Here is a 22,500-nt window from a genome sequence, read left to right on the forward strand (position 1 = left end):
GCAAGTACATGTGCAAACCAAATAAAAATCTATGTTTAGTTTAAAAACACTTTTCATATACTGTATAAATAACTTCTTTTTTTACGTGCCTTTATTGTACATCATACGAGATATGCCATGTCTAAAATTAATGAAGATTAATGAGTTTATTATTCCCAGAGATGGGTTGCAGCTGGAAGGGCATCCACTGTGTCAAAATGTGCTAGATAAGTTGGCGGTTCATTCTGCTGTGGTGACCCTGGATTAATAAAGGGACTAAGCCGAAAAGAAAATTAATGAAAGAATAATGAGTTTATTAATTACCCAAACAAATGAACAAACTGAACAAAAGGGATTACTATACACACTCACTATACCTAATAATATTATTTTATCCATATTGCTTTTTGAACCATTTTATTAATGCAGCTTCTTCTATTGATATACTGTAGCTTAAGGTAAATATTAAATAGCCATTGCTGTCTATTGAAGGTGTGTGCGTGCTGTCAAGGACGATCGGGGAGGGTAGTAGTGGTGGTTCTAGTTTAAATGACACCCTGGGCGAACCACCCTATACACCCCCACCCCTCCTGAATTGTTAGATTTGTTATTCAATAAATATAACAATTTATTTATATTTATTCTAAATAAATACAATTAATATTAATATACAATTATTATTCTAAATAAATAACAGAAATCAGTCCTAAATATTACTGGAAAGCAACAACTGGAGTGATATGCCAAGATCACTTAAGAAACCTTTTGCATGAAAATTAACTATGACAATTCTAAAGAATACAAAAAAATGTATTATAGAATTATCTGTGGTCTTAGACCAGATCATGGCTGAGAAATCATGTTATGAAGTCTTACCTCCCTGAATCATTATCCCTCCTTTCTGCTTTAAAGGCATGCTTAGTGAAAGTAACATCATCATCATCATCATCATCATCATCATATTATATAAACTTTAAACAACTTTCAAAACTCGCTGCGTGCCGACACCTCTGCACAAAAGGCTGTTACTCCGGTTTCACGGCGCATGAGCCGTGCCTATTATGTCGGCTTGCATGCAAACAACCAACCGGGATTCACAAAGGAGTGCGTGAGGCGCGCGGGAATGGTTTTCCGCGCGCATGCGTCAGTTTGCTTTCACCAGCATTGAACCAGAGGGGGAGAGCTACGTCGGTAACACCCACAATAATTTAGTGACTGCATTTTATTTATTTATTTATCTAAATATTGGGAATTTATGAGTTCATTTAAATCAATAATGTCAACCGCAAAATTATATTGGGGTGGCCACAGGGGTGGCCAGAGTTTACCGAGGGGTGGCCGTGGCCACCCCTGGCCACCCCTTGGAGGCGCCCCTGATCATACAATATTAAAGGCATAGTTCAGTCAAAAATGAAGGATTCCACAACACACTGTAAGAAAAATGTTTGTTAATTGAATATAATGACCTTTTCTAGTCTCAACTTACATCAATCAAACTGACTACAAATATTAAGTGGAACTTTATATAACTTAAAGGTGCTTTATGTAAGTTTTTGACTTTTCTAAAGCATAAAAATACCTTAATATGTTTGCAGATATTTAAGAAATATGCTAAATGAACATTCTTAATCAGAAAAACAATGCTAAAGTCAGATATTCTGCTTTGAAAATGTGCATTATGTCTTTGTTTTGGTTCTTTTAACCCACCGAATGCCAGTTTAGCCAATTATATTTCAGCACTCCGGGTTGCCTTGGTGGAAGGTAGCACATTTTATTCATTCAGTCAGAAAGGCTCTCAAAGCATTCATTTGTAACCGAAATGCAACCTCCAGTGGACAGTAGCAGACTCTGAAATGAGACACAGATTCAGAGTTCCACACAAAGTTATTAATAAGCAAATAGTATAAATATTATGAACGCGAAGGTGATCAGGTTACATTGTAACTCGTTTCCTAACAACACGCTACATGATTGAGATTTGCAGTGATAAGCAATTCTGCTCATTGCACCAGACTAAACATGACAGAAATTTAAATACAGGCATTCAGAAGCACAGAATAGTGCACTCACTGCACGCCAACGAAATGGTAAGGTTTACACTCAAATGAATACATATTTAACCTTTTTTAAATGCTAAATGCTAAAATTTTTGCTAAATTTTTAAATGCTAAATGTTTTATTTTTACATGCTGAATCACTGATATGTGTTGGTTTGCATGGAGTCACAGTTCTAAAGCTCAATTTCAAACCCTTTACTTTATTTTTAATCTGCTGCTGCATTCAGTATATGGCAATAAATGTCATGTAAAATGGCATTTAAACTCACATTATTAGTATTTAACACTGATTAAAGCACCCGAGGTGTACCTGAGGTGATCATTTTCATAAATGAATAGAAGCCATTTCTAAAATATAAATTTCTGCTGTTAAGGACAAAAAAACTTATTTAAATTTGAAAATATTCCTTTGATTATGTGCCGTTGCTTTTATTTAAAACATTTAAATCTGCCTTAAATCAGCCTTTAGGCTCGACAGTCAGGCACGCTCCTGTTGGCGCCATCAATCTGGCAACCTGCGCTTGCGTGTGTTTTGATTAAATACCTAGTTCAACCACTGGGCGTCAAACTTACATACTACAACTTTAAAACAGTTGTTGAAACCTGATTAACATTATTCAAATTATGTAAAGCAAAATAAACAATTGTTGTCGTCTTGACTTTGTCATTACTATTTTTCTACAGTTTATTTTTTCTACTTTTTTTCACACTAGAAGTTCTAAGCTTATGAATTTCAGCGTTCCAACGTTTAGCCAGGTTTCCTGACTTATACTGACTAAAAATATGAATGTCTTCAACATATAATGAACAGAAAAACAAGCAGCTGTTGTGTTTAAATGTTAATAATTTAATATTGAAGTAATAAGTTTAAATAACAGCATGATGTTAAAAAGGTTTTCCATCACATTTATAACTATGAATACAACAGTGGATCATTTTTCAAGAAAATATGATAAAATGGAGCTGAAATTTAGACTAACCATAACAACAGAATACAATTAACACAACAATACACTTCATTGAACATGTTCACATAGACATCTATATAGTATATAACTGCAGGCTAACTAGGTTTATACATAATATCTGCCCTGTGCACAACTCCTTACCTTTTCTGACTTTGATTGTAATGCATTAATGTGCACATTTTTAAAGGTGTTTTGAAACAATAATTATTGTGAAAAGCACTATAAAAAAATACTTGAATTGAACAGGAGTAAAACAGCATGATATATATAAAATGTGATATCAAAAATAACAAAAGTCCTTGATACTCCATGACTTGGACAAAAAAAATAAAAAATCCCCTGTCTTTCAATGTTTGGAATAGGCCACTTAAAATTCTATAATGTTCCAGACATTTTATGACCCATGGGAAGTTTCTTTCTTGTGTTGAAAACACAAAAAAGGATATTCTGAAGAAATTTGGGGGGGGAAACAGCCTTTAGTTAGGTTTTCATTGACCTATTTTATGTGCATTTTGGATTATTGCTTGAATGGAAATGCCATGAAAAGAAGATTTTTTTAAGAAGGCAATAAAACAATTAGACAGTATCTTAACCTCACATTTGAGTAGGATAAATTTTTTATTCGATAAAAAAAAATGCACAAACTACGATGGAAACACGTTTATCGAATAAATTCCAGCATGCGCTTAAAAAAAAAAAAAGTCTAGTGATTTTGTTTTAACAGATCATTTGATGATAAAAATGCCCGTGATAGGACAACAGTAACAAACCAGCAGACCAACTACATTGCAAAACACCTGAAATGTTGTTTTGGTCATTCTAAAATTCCTCAGCCAAAGTCTGTCATTAAAAGCCACCGCACGGTCAATGGGTTTATCTTCTAGTAGCAAGTCATTTATTTTATAACAAAAAAGGCCCACTTCTGCAAATTTTAATTTTATTTTTAAAAATTTGGAACCAGTTCAACACGAAGTGAAGGTTTTCCTCTTATTTATCAGAAGGAAGCACTGCTTCATTTTATGTGATATTCCATAAATACTATAAAAGTCAATAGTTATTTTTTTAAACTCTCTTCAGTATATCTTCCTTTGTGTCCAACAGAAGAAAGAAGCAGTTTTGAAGCAAGTGTAGATGCAAATGATGACTTAATTGTCATTTTTGAGTGAACTATCCCTTGTGAAACCAAATAAAACAAACCCACTATGAAAGGTTTTCAAACGTAGACTTACGATTTTGAAAACCCGATAGCGCACTGCTGTTTGGGGATCAGTGTTTGTGAAGAGAGTCCATTGATGTAAGCTCGTTTGCGTGATAAACACATGAATCCTCTATAATGTAATATCTCACAAAACAATCATTTTTGAAGCACATTGGTGTTCAGCGCTGAAGGCGGACACCCACAGTCATCAGCAAAAGCTGCAAGCTAACCGAGCCAACACTCCACTCCTGAGGCCTCCGCTCCACCCCCTCGTGACTCCCACAAAACAGCTCTTGGAAAGTCGCTGATAGATTTTTACAATCTTTACAACCCGGTGAAACTGGCCCTTGGTTAATACTAAATCGCATTAAGCGGAGATGAATTATTCTCAGTCATCCTGCCCCAGAATTTTGAGGGGAAGAGTTTCAGCTGAGGTGAGAACTATGAATGAAAGAACATGAAAGAACTATCAAGACCTGCAAAAAGGTTAAATGGATTAGTCAATAGCCTTCCGCTCACTTCTTTTGATTGCAAACCTATAAAACAGACAAAATGCAAGCTTTCTCTTTGAGTAAACGGCTTGACCTCTGTGTAACCTTGGTCTTTTCAAGGTCTGGACACTGACAAATGTAGTTATGCAGGCTTGTGCCAAACACGATAACCCAAGCAGAGATAGTGTGTATGTTGATAAACGTACAATACCTGGTCTTATGTAAACTGTGACCTCCCACAGTTGGAATGAAGTGAAATAATGCTTCACTGAGGCCCTGTTTACACTCATGCGTTTTAGTTTGAAAACGCTTAAGTTTTGCTTCAGTTACGCCATCCGTCGACACTACACCGGAGTTTTTGAGCGCCGAAAACTGAGCGTTTTGGAAACGCTGAAAGGGCCATTTACATTCTGAAACGCCGCTGCTCTGTCTCAGTGTGGATGGGGGGAAAACGGAGACATCTAAAAACGGAGGCGGGGCTGCCGACATTCGCCTCTCTGATTGGGCTTTTGTGTCATTGCGTATCCTTCCCTTATTCATCAAGTCCCTATCACATGACTATAACACATGGCTTTAACGCTACCGAAAGACAGCACTGTAAACAACAACATGGGCACAGAAATGGGAGCGTTGTTTGCACTATTGTCTGTATTTAGCTAACTTTACAGTTATTAATTTGTTACGTTTAGTAACAACTCGTCCTCGTCGTCTGTCCACAAAAAATACCTCTCTTGCTTTCTTTGTCATCTCGTTCATTGTTCAACCGGCGTTTGTTGACTAACAATAACCAAATGCCAATGCGCATGCCCAGAGAGCGCGAATGGTCACGTGATATACATTTTTGGTAGCGTAGTATGGATGGAGATATGTTCAGAAACGCTAGGTGAAACGCTAGTGTGGACGTGGATCATTTTTGATCTAAAACGCCGTTTTAAAACAAAAACGCACTAGTGTAAACGGGGCCTGACATGAAAGAAACTTTTACTAAAGCATCTACTAAACTGCACTGTATTAAATATCTGTTAATGCAAAGGTTCTCAAAGTGGGGGTCGGGACCCCCCGAGGGGTCACGGGACAATGAAGGGGGGGGGGGGGGTCGCCTGGTGATTTTCAAAAACCAATTAATTTTTAATAAACCTTAAGACTTACTGTATTTTATCAATAACCTACTAAAGAGAAAAAAATAGTTGTTAATAGTTACTATAAACTATATAGTTATTATAGTAGCTTATTACTAGTTCTATTGGATTGCGACTTTATTATATACATTATTACATTATACTAAAGACACAGCAATACTGTCAGATGCAGCAGATTGATTTTATAACACCAGGTTAAACTTTCTAGCCCATTTACAGCACTGACATACATAAAAAAACAATGAATAGACTTGGGTCTATTGGTGTGTGTGCGTCATTGCATACAAGGTTTCTGTATTTCTAACCACCACCTCAGACAATATTGGGGGTCACGAGTCACTGGCATTGTCATTTTGGGGGTCGCGGGCTGAAAAGTTTGGGAACCCCTGCGTTAATGAATGGTTCCGAATTTTGTGATTCACAAGTGCTTTCTGTTTATTTAGGGTTGTGAATTGCATTATGGGAGTTCCATCTCTGCTCGGTCCACTTTTCATGTTGAAAATTCAACTCTGCAGTTTTAACAGAGTGGCTTTTATTGACATTTTAGAGATAAAATGGTTTATTTACATTTTATATAATATATAGAGTAATAAGTCAGAAAATGTACTGGCAGTTTATTACCAGGATTTTGTACTGTAATTAACAACTCCAACTAGGATTGGGTCAAAAGACGATGCTATTGTCAATCGCCGATAGCCATCACGATGCTAAGCCGACATCACGATCCATTACGATTTTTATTTTATTTATTTTTTTTTTTTTACAATGTGTAGCTTATTGAGTTACACGTTATTCAGAATTTAGACTGCTTCAACTACAGTCCAGATGTTTGAAAAACATGTAGTGCAGCATAAATAGCCATCCAACTAAAATGATTCATAAAACATTTCTGGCACAAATACAAGGGATGCGAGTGAACAAACATCTGGGTGAAAACTTGCATTCTAATTAAGTCATATTATAAGTCATTACCTTACCTTTTATACATTAACAACTGGCCATAAAGCTTCTTTTTTTGTACAACATAATACCATATAACATATACATTTAATTGAAATAGTACACACTCACATTCTTTTGCTGTTTGTTCAAATTACTTCATTAAAATCAGCTGAATCAACACAATTCCTGAGTAAAATAATCTCCTCAATTATCTTAAAACCACTTCCAGTTTGACCTGAAAAGTGTGCTTTGGGTTTATTTCCTGTTAGTTTGTCATTACCAGGTTATCATACTAAAATAATTGATATGTGTCTTGTTATTGCAAAGCGTTTGATAGCACTCTATTAGAAGAACATAGAAAGTCCATTCATTGACCACTGGCTAAAAGATTTGACACATTACATTGCACTGAAAAGAATCACCTACAGTATAAAGGGTAAATTAAAGGGGTACCATAACATTTGGGATCTGTTTATACAATGTTTGGAACATAACCATACAATGGCACAAGCAAATATCTCTCACGCTACTTTGTAATTGATTGACGTGTATTTTTGTATGTGTTATACAGTATATGTCTTTCTTTGCCCCAGCCCATCAATATCTTTTCAACTGAATCTGGACGCTTTTGGGGGGGGTAAACAATTACTATTTGTAATTACGTGTTAACTTAATTTGAGTTGGGATAACATGGAGGAATTGTGTGTAACCCATTATTTTTTAGTGTAATGAGTCAAAAGCAAATTCATTTACTTTAAACATATATATGAATACGTTTTATTCATTCATTTATTCATTCATTTTTCTTTGGCTTAGTCCCTTATTTATCAGAGGTCACCACAGCGGAATGAACCGCCAACTATTCCAGCATATATTTTACGCAGCAGAAGCCCTTCCATGCACAACCTAGAACTGGGAAATAGCTATACAGTTCTCACACACACGCACACACAAAAAGAAACAGACAAACCGACAAAGACACACAAAAACAATCACAGAGACACACACGCACGGACACACACACATTTTTTTTCTTAGATTTTTTTCTTAGATTTTATTTCTTTACATATTTTTTCTTTTTCTTATATATATTTTTTTCTTACATTTTTCACACACACACACACACACACACACACACACACACACACACACACACACACACACACACACACACACACAAAGAAACAGACAAACCGACACAGACACACAAAAACAATCACTCACACACACACACACACACACAATGGGAAATTTAGTTTATTCAATTCACCTATAGCGCATGTCTTTGGACTTGGGGGAAATCGGAGCACTTAGAGGAAACCCACGCCAACATGGGGAGAACATGCAAACTCCACAGAGAAATGCCAACTAGCTCAGGCGGGACTTGAACCAGTCATCATCTTGCTGTGAGGTGACAGTGCTAACCACTGAGCCACTGCGTCCCCTGAATGTTTAAAATTTTCAATAATCATCCAAAGGACTTACTTAATTCACCAAAATGAATGAGACTTTTCAATACTAGAAATAAAAGAGAGAAGCATATAAGATAAACCAATTCACTAACTTTCTAGCACTATTGCATGAGAGCGAAGCTAAAAGGGTTTTTCGATTACCTCAGCTCACTTTACAGTGAAGTTCCATGTGGAAACACAATGTGGCATTGATGACTGAGAAATATAGCTTGTACAGATGATTTTGCAACTCTTTTCAATAGAAAACCTTTTGGACTATGTGTCACCACAGGTAGGTGTGAATGAGTCTCCCTCAACAGGTGATTCTTCAGCACACGGTGGCCTAAAGCCACAGTCTTTCACAAAAGTATCATTTTACACTGGTGCCTTTAATGGTCTAGGGGACTTTGCTTCAAAAAATCCAAGCGCTCATGGGAAAAAAAAAAAAACGTGTGTGTGTGTGTGTATGTGTGACAAGAGCCAAAAGCGACAGCCGAGTACTCGATACTCCAAAGAGATCCATCAAACCATGAAGAAAACAAGCTGAGCAGAGTTTACTAACACAACCTCGGCTCAACTCAACACTTCCTGCCTCAAGAAGACACAAGTAGGTAAAGGATGCCAAAAAAGGATGTCCTTGAAAGCTGACTGACACACAAATGAAAATCTGTGACACGGCCTTGTTCTAAAATTGCCATTAATAAGTTCAATTTAACTTATTCAGGTCCCCAAACAGGCCTGTGCGACTCCAATTAGCTGTTAAGTGTGGGAGCTGTAGGCAGTGACGATATATGCTCTACAGCACACGCTGTGGATCTACTCTACATCCTGCTCCCACATATGGCGCGCTCCATTTCTCCAAGACCATACTAACGCTGAGGGGACGGGGGTGTATCCGTGAAGAGGAGCCAGAACTGTGTGAATATCCCTTCCGGAGTGTACGGCAGTCATGCCCTGGTGGTTTAGCCTGCGTCATGGGGCTCCGTATCCAACCAGGTGGTGCCCGACGTGGGGCGAACCAGGGGTCTTGTTGGCATACGCCAAGATAATCCCAAAGGAATGAAAAGCCTTTGTAACTGTAAGCATGTGTAGATACAAATACGAGGGTCTCCAGTGTGTACTGTGTGTGTGTGTGTTTGAATGCACCGGTCCTAACAGCGCGGAGAACCGGGGTCTTTGGCAGGCTTCAGTCCCTGCTCTCCAAACCCTCCTCTCATGTCACAGACCATCTGCTACTCAGCAGCCACGCTGGCGCCGGAGATGAGCCGTACCGTTCTGGTCCAGATGCCTATTCGGCTGTACTTACAGAAAGTCAGATCCATCACCTCCATAACTCGGTGAGAAGATCACATCACAAGATCACAAGAAGTGTCACATCCTGCACTCAAAATAACCTACAAAAACGGCAACAGTAATCAGGCATGTGATCAGCCGAGGACAAAAAAAGGAGGAAGAATATATATACATTATATATTATATATATATATAATGTAAAAAATGTATAATAAAAAAATGTTTATGGATGGATGGATAGATGGATAGATGGATAGATGGATAGATGGATAGATAGATAGATAGATAGACAGATAGATAGACAGATAGATAGATAGATAGATAGATAGATAGATAGATAGATAGATAGATAGATAGATAGATAGATAGATAGATAGATAGATAGATAGATAGATAGATAGATAGGCGTGTGTTTATAGATAACAAATAATATTTTTTTATTCATTTTCTTTACGGCTTATTCCCTTTATTAATCTGAGGTAGCCACAGTGGAATGAACCGCCAACTTATCCAGCATATGTTTTAGAAGGATGCCCTTCCACCTGCAACCCATCACTGGGAAACATCCATACACACTCATTCACACTCATACACTATGGACAATTTATCCTACCTAATTCACCTGTACTATCTTTGGACTGTGAGGGGGAAATCGGAGCACCCGGAGGAAACCCACATGAACGCGGGGAGAACATGCAAACTCCACAAAGAACCACCAACTAACTCAGTCAAGGCTCGAATCAGTGACCTTCTTGCTGTGAGGCAACAGCACTACCTACTGTGCCACCACGTCGCCACATAATAAATAATAATAATTAAAAAAAATTTCATAATATTCTTTATATAAATATTTGTTATTGGCCACACAATTCAAGTTTCATTTTTCGTTTTATCAGTGTAAATGTTCACTAGTTTAATGGTGACTTAAGTAATATTAAATAGGTTTATAATTTGTACCTCAATGTCGGGACAGATCCACAGATGCCACTAGATGGCGCCCCTAACTCGGTTAGTTCTCTTGTATCAGCAGAATAAAGTTTCATGTAATTTAGTCGACTTTTTATTCCAACATGATAAATAAACTAGTCAGTCAGTCAACAACTCGAACTGTAAAAATATTAAAGTCCAGTTGAATTGAGTAGCCTATTATCTTTTAACATTCAACCTTGAAAAAAAAAAATTATTGTTAGTAAGAGTTTATCACTTTCCCTTTCCTTCAGCATAGTCCTAGTTTTTTTTTTTTTTTTTGTAATAATACACTTTTTAGGGGTTTTCACCTTTCTTTATAGGACAGTGGAGATTGACAGACAGGAAAGTTTGGGGAGCAGAAAAGGGGGAAGGATCGGCAAAGGACCTTGAGCCAGGAATCGAACTCGGGTTGCCGCGAGCACATCGTTGCTATGTGTCTACGCACTAACCACTAGGCTGTTGACACCGACATAGTCCCAGTTTTTAATAGCCTAGTTTTAATTACTTATGAAACATATTTTTATAATTTGTAGTCTCATCTAAACTTGTAATACTTTCTGGTATTACTTTTAAGGTGCTAGGCCAGGGGTGGCCAACCCTGTTCCTGTAGAGCCACCTTCCTTTCAGATTTCAGTTGCTACCCACATCAAACACACCTGAACCAATTAATTAGGACCTGAACACCACGTGATAATTACAGGCAGGTGTGTTTGATATTGGTAGCAACTGAAATCTGCAGGAAGGTGGCTCTCCAGGAACAGGGTTGGCCACCCCTGTGCTAGGCTGTAACACTGAATTAATGAAGACATAAGGACAGGTGAGTTACAGAGAATAATAATAAATGGGCATCCTGCAGCTGTATTTATAATGTACATAAGAGCGCACGTGGTCGTGACATGCAAATGTGAGCGCGAAAAAGTGCACAGCTGCACATGCACTCAAATCGATTTCATAACCCTGCTGAAAAATCCAGCTTAAACCAGCCTAGACTGGTTGGCTGGTTTTAGCTGGTCGACCAGGCTGGTTTTAGAGGGGTTTTGGCCATTTCCAGGCTGGTTTCCAGCCATTTCCAGCCTGGTCTTAGCTGGTCAGGCTGAAAAATGACCAGCTAAATCCAGCTAAAACCAGCCTGGTTTAAGCTGGACATAGCTGGTTTTGGCTGGGCTCCCAGCCTGGCTAGGCTGGTCAAGCTGGTTTTAGCTGGTCACCCCAGCCTGACCAGCTAAGACCAGGCTGGAAATCTCTGGAAACCAGCCTGGAAATGGCCAAAACCCCTCTAAAACCAGCCTGGTCTACCAGCTAAAACCAGCCAACCAGCCTAGGCTGGTTTAGGCTGGTTTTCTTCAGTAGGGAATCTTGCATATTGTCAGCAGTTATTATATTATATACACAGTAGCCTAGGTAGGTCTACAGTTACATCCCTGAAAGACGTCTGCTTTGAGACACCTCCCCTTAAAAAAATAAAATAAATAAATAAAAAAAACGTTGGATTAACAGAAATTAAAGGGGCGCCCACCCTGTAGGCACAAAATGTCAACATGACGTCATATTGACGTTGCCTACCAATGTCATAAACCGTCACCACAGTGAAAAACTACAGTCACAGACATCTATACGCAAAAAACTATTAATAAGCAAAACCAAGCAGATTGGAGGATTTGCAGCTCCCCTTGCTCTGATGAGTGCTATGGAGATCACACGGTGCATCAGTGTCTTCATAGCGAAAGTGTGAAGATGTTTTTCAGAAAGGGAAACGTTGTTCTATTACAGATGCAGGTATTAGATTATTTTTACCCTCTCCTTTTCAAATTAGTTTTTGCATATTTTAATAATTATTATTGAATATTTAAAAACGTACCTCTTCTTAAGTGTATCACACTGGTGCGATCACTAATTATACAAGTAATGTTAGTTATTCACCTTTATAATAATGTTCAACTCCTGTCTCTATTCTTCTATATAATTAGTCATTTTATAATCCGTCTAATTTTATGCCAGTGGTATTATTTTCCAAAAAAAATGTGCAGCATTTAAGAAAAAAAATTTTTAAAGGGCTCTTCACCTTAAATTTGTATCTGATCATTTTCTTTGTGAATTGCGAGATTAGTATTGTGAATTGTATCGAATTGTGAGTCCTATACATCCCTAACCTATAGCGCATGTCTTTGGACTGTGGGGGAAAGCGGAGCACCCAGACGAAACCCACGCCAACACGGGGAGAACATGCAAACTCCACACAGAAATGCCAACTGACCCAGCTGGGGCTTAAACCAGCAACCTTCTTGCTGTAAGGCAACAAAGCTACCCACTGCTCAAACATGCTACTGCGCCAACTATGCCAAAATGCGAGCAATCAAAGAATAATGTAAATTTGGCAAGCTGAACGCATTATATACTGTAAGACATGGCACAAAGGAGATTGACTGACAATGGTCTAGATCCAGTCAGGACTCAATGCGCAAATCAGGATGCAGAACACAACGCGATGTAGAAAAACCACAAAAAAATAGTGAACTACGCTATAGCGAGGGACTACTGTATACATGTAAAAAACTATTATGATTAGGGATGCTCTGATCGATAAGCCAAAGAACGTTATCGGATGATAATCACATTTCATGACTCTCCAATCTGGCCGATCTTATGAACCGATCACAGGTGTTTGTTTACGAGTTTACAAGCAAAGGAAGACGCACATGTGCTCTCGTACATTACGCATAGCCTACAGCAGCCACGACATATATGGAGGTAAATGATGCATGGGGGCGCTCGCTTCAAAACTACTAAAATATATACAGATGTGGTGCGACCTGTTTATACGTTCTATTGGACTCGCGTGAGTGATGGTCTCTTTGTTGCAAGTGCAGCCAAAGCATATCCAGTGTTTTGAGGTGCTGTGACATGAGCGGAGTGATAGCCCCTATCTAGTGTCTTATCCAACTGTACGACCTGTCCTGAAAGCTCGGCAAGTCTCCCACATATTCATACCGACTCTCTGACTCCCAAAAATCTTTTAAAATACTTGAGAATTTTTAAATTGACTTATTATGAAGAACTTAACTTAAAAATAACATGACTATTTAAAGGGTCACGAAACACCAAAACACATTTTTTGAGCTGTTGACAGTCGTATATGTGTCCCACACTGCTAAAAACACTATTAGGACACCTATATTTCACTAAAAAGTGTAAATTGGTTGTTTTTGCGTTATTTTTAGCAAATTCGTACTTCCGGTTTGAAACGAAATTTTGAAGCTGCGTCACGGTCATGACATAATAGCGTGTATTCCAGCGTGCAGACTGGACGTCTGTGCCAGAGTGTGTCTTATTACGTCTTACAGTGTATTGCATTAATGCATGAGTAAAGCTTGGTTCAAACCAATCAGCGCGCTCTATTGTGCAACTTCATTAATATTCATTACTGTCACAGTGTTTAGACGACAGAGTTGTGTTGGCAAAACAAGCGTGAAGTGTTGCTTTTATATTTTGCTGCCGTTAAGTTTTGTTTTCATTTTCTCTCTGTGAGAGCGCAGCTGGAGTCATGTGTGGATTAACAGTGTACGCGACGCTCGACAACAATAACTTACGTGTCTAAGGAGGAACATTGTTTACCTGAGAGCTGTTCTCATCTGCAAACGCTGAGATCCAGATTCGCTTGTAGTCTCCTCTTAATAAAGACGCGGCTCTAGTTGCTGGTGATTGTCCTGTCTCTACAGATTTGGTAAGTGAGCGACCAGTACTCTTTGTTTATTCAGTTTGTTCGTATCGAACAAACTATTGCACAGAGTGTAAACATGTTAGCAGCACAACCAAACTTTAACCTCGTGTAGGATTTTCACCGCATTTTGTGACCGGAATAACACACACGGCTTTCTGACGCTACCTGCCGTGTGCATCTAAGTTTCCGGGAAATGTGGAGGGTTTTTTCTCTCATTTGTCGTGTGGTATCAAACATTGCATGAAAAATACACGCTTAGAGCAGTTCCTTGAATCAAATATCTCGTTTGTCGCGAGGGACATGAATGACTTCCCTGAATGAAAGAACCAAACTGCAGTTAAAGTCCACCATTTAATAATTTGGCAAATAATTTGACTACAGATGTCCATGTAAACACAGTCCCTTTCTCCCCTGTGTGTGTGTGTGTGTGTGTGTGTTTTGACTCTGAAAGTCAGCGCGCCCAAATAGACACTCCCACACCATCCCTCTTTTCTTTCTCCGACACTCCCCCCTAAATAGAGCTGGACACGCCCACTTTTCTGACTTTTTCCAAAGTAGAGGTGTGAAAACACCCTGCTGAAACGAGGGGGTTTCATGGCCCTTTAATAATATAACTTCTTGTAATCTATTTATTGCAGTAAACAACCATTAAAAGGTATAGAAAGTACAAAGTAACAATCTGTTCCACCGCTGAATGTTTCTGAAGGTACTTGCAACATTGAAAATCCCCATAGAGCAACTAAGGGTTAGTATTAGAGCTAACAGCTTTGCTCAAGAGTCCAATGATGAAAACGTTGTATATTCAATAGTTTGGTCTACGGGGAGTGCTCATTCCAAGATTGCTCCCTTGACCACAACCAAAACACAGACCCCTGACTGCTTCTGTGACTAATACATGTGTGTTCATTTTAGAATAGCAAAAAAAAAAGGCTCGCAAACAAGCGGAGAGAGCACCTTTGTGTAGATTGAACAATAGCCCACATTATGTTCCAGAGATAGGCCATGGCTTCAGAGCTTCCCTGCTATGAAAAGAGCCTCTTCACGAGCACGCTTTTTGACCCCGTGACCTCTCGCACTAATGACCTCTGAGTGTCCAGAGAGCGCTGATTCTTGGACGGTTTTATACCGACGATTGAGAGGCTCTGGAACTTGATGCGGTATCAGACGCTTTTTGACAAAGAGCTTTTGAGATTAAACTGTGTGGAGAATCTTCCGTCAGTCACGGATCAGAAAAATCCACCGGATTCCGGCAAGACAGTCCAATGGGGAGAAGCATTACACTCTTGTTTTTGGATTTTGATTTAATGTCTCCAGCGTGTCTTGTTCCAAGACAATTTCTTTGGTGAAAAACTGAAACAGATGCACAGACTGAACGGCAAACGCTCGCAATTAACAAAAGCCAATGATGAAAAAAAACATGAATATAAATTCTTAGAGAATAATTTGCATTTAGTAAAATGGGGCTCAGGGTTCTGAGAAATGGAGTGCACTGTAGTTTGATTTTGTTTGACTGCTATTTTGAAGTAGTCACATTACCAAACCACTTTCAGCATATCATCATATAACTCCTTGAGAAATCATATAATAGATGATAAGGGAGCTTGGATAGATAACCACTACCTATTCCGTTTCATGGCATTCGGAAGACCATTACTGAGCAATGCAAGCGGGCTGCTCTTGAGTTTTGAAGTGCCATAGTTCTGTAATGCTAGCGGTACAATACTAAAGCAAGAGCAGATGCTCTCATGCACTACACTTTCATGAAGAAAGCAGGCCTGCATGGTATTGAAAAAAAAATGGGCATTGCCATTGTAATATGGTTGTAAACTCACGTTTTAAGGGATGAAGGAAGGTGGAAAAATCAGCAAACGTTCAAATACTTTAATAAATAAATATACACAAAACAAAGGGGAGGTGGCAGTGCCTCATGATGACTATAGCCGAAATTAAAGCAATATAAAAACATCTATTATCGTCACTCCTCCTTTAATACTTCAGCTGCTACCGTGGGACTTGAGACAGGTGGTGCACACAGGTGACACTCATCAGCTCTTGCGTCACCAGCTTAGTTTCATTACCATGGCTCTCGGCCACGCCTACTTTGTGACGTTGATATATATTGCAATATAAATACTATTTCATGAGATGATTTAAATGTCCTATTATGCCCCTTTTTACAAGTTGTAAAATAAGTCTTTGATGTTTTAATGGAGGTGTATTTGAAATTTAAGCTCAAAATACCCCACAAATAATGTTTTATAACTCTTTGAAACTGCCCCTTTTAGGCTTTGATCGTAATTGTGCTATTTCAATGACTGTCGCTTTAAATTCAAATGAGATTGTGCTCTTTTCAAAAGAGGGCGGGGCAACAAATGCCTGTGTGTCAGCATAGTGGCAGATTCAAAAACAAGACTAATGTCCTATGTTGATGAGAGAGAGATCATCACTTATGGATGGGGCTTTCCCCTTCTGATGACATGTACAAAAGGAGAAGGTCAAAGTGTCTCTCCAGTTTTTATGCAGTGTGATTATAAAAAATTTATTAATAATTTACCATTAGAAGATGGTTTAATTCACACACTGTTGTCATAAAACTGTTTAAACCTCTTACAGAACTATGTTTTTTCATAATAGGTACTCTTTAAACTACTCTATTAATTAAAAGCATATTAGAACAAAGACACCAATTTAATAAATTTGTTTCTAGCGAGTCAGCAGTATTGAGGTAAAGAAATTAAATAAACCACATGTAAAATAGCACTGTAAATTAATTGTCAACATTTGAAATAAACAAAACCTTTCATCAAAAATAATATTCTTTAATTTCGTCAAAGATAAAAGTGAAATAAGAAGTCAGATGTCCAGGTTCAGTAATAGGATACAACATTATCGGGCTATTTTACCCCGATAATGATAGATCACGATATCAGCGATATATTATAAGAAAACCATCCACAATATATCATGATATTTGTAAATGAGTAGGGGAAAAATGCATCAAAAAGTATTAAGATGTATTTCTTTTATTATCAGCTCATGTATTTCTTAGAATTGCAACATTGTTATATGTTCGATCCGCTATTACGAGAAGTGCCACCTCCTGCATATCACTATTTTATTCAGCCCCTATTATTATTATTATTATTGAAAAAAATCAAATGCAATGTAAAATGTAAACACTGCACATTCTTCATTGCTGATCAACAATAATAAACTTAAAAAAAAAAAAGTGTTATTTAACTTTTTTTCGGCAGCTGGGGTGTCGAAAAACAGCCGTTAAATAACAGAAATTTACTGTAAAATAACGGGTGTTAAATTACAGAAATATACTGTAAAATAACGGGTGTTACATTACAGAAATATACTGTAAAATAACAGGCGTCAAATTACAGAAATTGACTGTAAAATAATGGACATTAAATTACAGAAATATACTGTAAAATAACAACGATTAAATAACAGAAATTGACTGTAAAATAACGGGCCTTAAATAACAGAAATTTACTATAAAATAAAGAGTGTTATATAACATAAATTACTGTAAAATAATGGACATTAAATTACAGAAATATACTGTAAAATAACAGGTGTTAAATTACAGAAATTTACTGTAAAATAACCGCCCTTAAATAACAAAAATTGACTGTAAAATAACAGGCGTTAAATTACAGAAATATACTGTAAAATAACGAGTGTTAAATAACAAAAATTGACTGTAAAATAACAGGCGTTTAATTACAGAAATATACTGTAAAATAACGAGTGTTAAATTACAGTAATATACTGTAAAATAACGGGCGTGAAATTACAGAAATATACTGTAAAATAACGGGAGTTAAATTACAGTAATTTTCTGCTGAATTAAATTACAGTAAATTCCTGTAATTTATTGTTCACTATTTTAAAGTAAATTTCTGTTATTTAACGCCCGTTATTTTAAGGTTTTTTTCCCGACACCACACATTGCCGGAAAAAAACCCAAACAATAACTCATTTTTTACAGTGCACGTTGCAGATGTGACTATTGTAAATACACACATTGTAATATCGATGCTTAAACAAAATAATGTGCAGCTATATTCTAAACTGTGTCACTGCTTGCTTGATTATAACTCCAACTTGACATTGCAAGGTCTTGCAAATTTGCACAACCCAATATCGATGCTGAAAGCTGTATTTAAGGCTCAAAGTATTGCTTTGAGTGACAGAGTGCATCTTTTTTAATTCTCGGCAGGCAAATAATCCATATTTAATGTCATAAGCACAACCATCACCATAGCTAATTTCAAAAAACAAGATAATGAAGCTCTCCTCAAGCATTTCTGTCATTTAAAACTATCGATTAACTAGCTGAAATGAGAAAAAAAAAATCTGTTGTGTGGGGTAACAAGCTCTGAGAAGCGAAGCGAATATCTGAGGTCTTTCTTTTTTTTTTTTTTAAACTCCTGTTCTGTTCTAATCTTCAACAAAGCTATAAGGCTCTGGTTTCTAAGCAACAGGCGCGCTGCAATAACGTAGGACGATCGCAGTAGTATCTGCAGTCCAGACACACAGGTGCATATTCACACGACAGCATTGCTGCAGTCAAAATACTGATAAATAAATAATAAAATACTCCCTGGTGACGCAGTACATGCAGAAAAAGAGGAGTTCTTCAGTGCATCATTGTGCTAGGCATGCAATGTGTCGCATCACAAGAGAGTCAGTGCAGGTATTTCTTGCAGAACGAAAAATGTGTGGTGCTGTGCAAACGGTGCATCGGATTACCAATGACTCACAAGAAGATTATTTTTTTGCCATCCGTTCATTTACTTCATAATGACCATCAGCGGGGTGTCCGATATTGAAATGTCAGGCCACACATGTATACGTCAAAAACCTAAATTTGATTCGGTCTCCAAAATTGACAGCGAGACAGCAGGAAATTAAGAAACAAGCATGTTGCGCACTGAGATTTGTGCTGCTTATGACAAAACAAAGCATATGCAAATTTCTCCGGCACCAATTTTCATTTCTGCCAGTCTGTTTAGAGAAGGAATGCCTTCAGAAAAAGAGGACGCAGCCATTCTTTTTTTTTTTAAATAAAAGCACTAATAATCTGCAGTATTATTAACGAGTGTAAAAATCCAAACCATATGGGGTGTGATAATGAACAAGAATGTTTAAATACAAACAGGAGGAGTATAAAATACAACTGCAAAATCATTTTAGTATTTACAACAACAACTTATTTTATTTGTAGCCTGTGACTATGGAATAGGTTTGACTGATTGAAAAGAGCATTCCTCAATGGTCATCAATAGACTTCAATGCTTCACACCAATATCATTTATAGTTTTATAACATGTGCCCGAAACTTTATCTATGCGACCTCAAAATATATTTAGGAGCATTTGTGCATAAAATTGTTGCTGTGGTAGAGCTGCACAATTAATCGTACATGGATTCTCCTACCACTGCTATGCTGATGATACCCAGCTATACCTCTCTTTTCATCCTGATGATCCCTCGGTTCCAGCTCGCATCTCAGCCTGCCTGTTGGATATTTCACACTGGATGAGAGATCATCATCTTCAGCTGAACCTCGCAAAAACGGAAATGCTTGAAGTTTCTGCCAACCCGACTCTACATCATAACTTTTCAATCCAGATGGATGGGGCAACAATTACTGCATCCAAAATGGTGAAAAGCCTTGGAGTAACGATTGATGACCAACTAAACTTCTCTGACCACATTTCTAGAACTGCTCGATCTTGCAGATTCGCACTCTATAACATCAGAAAGATCCGACCCTTCTTATCTGAACATGCAGCTCAACTCCTTGTTCAAGCTCTTGTTCTCTCCAAACTGGATTACTGCAACTCTCTACTAGCTGGGCTTCCAGCTAACTCTATCAAGCCTCTTCAACTGCTCCAGAATGCAGCAGCACAAGTGGTCTTCAATGAACCTAAACGAGCACATGTCACTCCCCTGCTAGTCCGTTTGCACTGGCTGCCAGTTGCTGCTCGCATCAAATTCAAAGCTCTGATGTTTGCCTACAAAGTGACTTCTGGCCTTGCTCCTTCTTATCTGCTCTCGCTTCTGCAAATCTATGTGCCCTCCAGAAACTTGCGTTCTGTGAATGAACGTCGCCTCGTGGTTCCATCCCAAAGAGGGAAGAAATCACTTTCGCGAACGCTCGCGCTCAATCTGCCCAGTTGGTGGAATGAACTCCCTAACTGCATCAGAACAGCAGAGTCACTCGCTATTTTCAAGAAACGACTAAAAACTCAACTATTTAGTCTCCACTTCACTTCCTAATCTGCAATTGCCTCTCTGAATATCACACTAACTATACTACAAAAAAAAAATACTAATACTACTAATACTTTCCTTCTTAGACTTTACAGACCTGAAACTTGCCTACAGCACTTATTCATTTTTGCTCTTAGTTGTGTAAATTGCTTCCTTGTCCTCATTTGTATGTCGCTTTGGATAAAAGAGTCTGCTAAATGACTAAATGTAAATGTAAAAAGGTTGTGATCTTGATTTAACCCCCTAGACCAGGGGTGCTCAATCCTGCTCCTGGAGATCTACCTTCCAGTACAGTTTAGCTCCTACCCTGATCAAACCCACCTGAACCAATTAATTTGGACCTGAAATCCACTTGATAATTACAGACAGTTGTGTTAGATAAGGGTTGCAACTGAAATCTGCAGGAAGGTAGATCTCCAGGAACAGGATTAGCCACCCCTGCCCTAGACTATCTTAATCCAGCATTTCTATGATTCTGTCAATCATATTTTCAAGTTCAGGAGAGAAGCAAAAGCGGCCGCACAAGTCTTCACATTGTTTCACATACGTTGTTCAGCAATGTGGACACCTCCAAATGGTGTTAAAAGAGTCACATGCTGTATTTATAAGATATAATTCACCTTGAAAATGTCATTTCTGTCTTCATGTGATGTATTTGCGACCGCAAAATCACATGTGACCATGAGCTGACCGTCAGCTGTTACCACAGCGCGCGCCTCTGGCTGAAGTTTATATTAGTGAACAGAACCTGCATAGGCTGTGAATTACAGGTAATAATGTTGTAAATAGTTTGTGGAACAGAGTGATCGTTTGGGAGCCGCGCGGGAAGTGAACCGCTATTAGCAGTGAAAATGAAACCAAAAGCGCACAGTGTTACCAGCTGACTGATTCCAGCCCAAAAAGTATCCAAAACCCGCCGAAATGCAAAAATACCCACCCAGTCTTCTGTATTCACGAAAATCACATCAGTGACAGATTTTAAGCAGGAAATGACAGATTGTAAGCATATGTCTCAAACACAATAATTCAACATCAGAATTATCATCAGCATTAATGACCAGGACAAATCTAAAGTCTGTTCAAGTCCACCGTAACCTGGGTTAATCGTTTCCTGTGAATTGTGCGCAAAATCGAGAAATATTTTCTTTAAAAATGAGCGATCTCTACTGGCTGAGTGATATCTTATATAAAGTGGGTCTCAGATTGTACACGTGCACTGCATTAAATTACATGTCCCCCCCCCCCCCGCCATGTCTTTATAATATGAGCATTTATTTTACCCCAGTATATTCAATGGAGCTTCTGCGCTAACCTGCCGATTCGGACGGGCGAGTGCGAGCAAACGGTTTTTTGTCTCATTTTACGCTCAGGCAACTAAATAAATGCTAAAGTCTGTTTAACTGATTGTATTTTAATTACAATACATAATAATAATAATAATAATAATAATAATAACATCGATGCTGTAAAAGGAATTGTATAAAATGGAAAAATCTAACATTAAAAGGTCACCGGAAGTTTATCAGCATGGGAAACACCCTAGCTCGGCATATACCCCATTCCAAGTCTATACAAAATGTAGCATTTTGACCAACAGTACAGCTACGCAAAACCTATTGCTGTTTTACCACATGTTTGAGAAAAACAATAATAATAGCCCACTCATATTAACCTTTATTTTATATTTAATCGTGAGAAAATTGTGATCTTTATTTAAGGCAAAAAAAATAATACATTTGCGAGTCTCATTTTAGCCAGAATCGTGCAGCTCTAGTGTGCGACCAGTTTTTAACAGCAAAATGTTCACCGTGTGCGTGGATTTAGGAGAAATTCACGCAGAATGCCTCTTTGCACCAAAAACAGCCAAACGCAGCACTCAGGAACAGTTTAAAACAGTTGTCATGTCAACTTGCAGCAGTAAACAAATCCTGCAATGCTCTTCAAGCTCTTCATATTTTCCCATTGCTCTAGAACCGAACGCGAATGGATTGGTTAAATGAG

The 22,500-nt window shown here is 38.0% G+C and overlaps 1 protein-coding gene and 1 long non-coding RNA gene across 3 annotated transcripts in view; one reads left to right on the forward strand and one right to left on the reverse strand.

Annotated features, from left to right (window-relative positions):
* The window catches only part of agap3 (ArfGAP with GTPase domain, ankyrin repeat and PH domain 3), a gene marked incomplete in the record, with an annotated part of 350,962 nt that overhangs the window by 308,599 nt on the left and 19,863 nt on the right, over positions 1 to 22,500 (reverse strand).
* On the forward strand, positions 10,410 to 16,035 carry LOC147831131 (uncharacterized). Of its 2 annotated transcripts, none has more exons than XR_015525408.1 (3): positions 10,410 to 11,075; positions 11,270 to 11,521; positions 11,774 to 16,035. It is a non-coding gene; the product is annotated as an uncharacterized LOC147831131 (long non-coding RNA). The 2 variants fall into 2 exon arrangements; XR_015525409.1 differs by having other exon boundaries at positions 10,767 to 11,075; positions 11,270 to 11,479; positions 11,820 to 13,436.

Source organism: Danio rerio, chromosome 24 (genome assembly GCF_052040795.2).
Source record: "Danio rerio strain M-AB ecotype USA chromosome 24, GRCz13ab, whole genome shotgun sequence".
Lineage (NCBI taxonomy): Eukaryota > Metazoa > Chordata > Actinopteri > Cypriniformes > Danionidae > Danio > Danio rerio.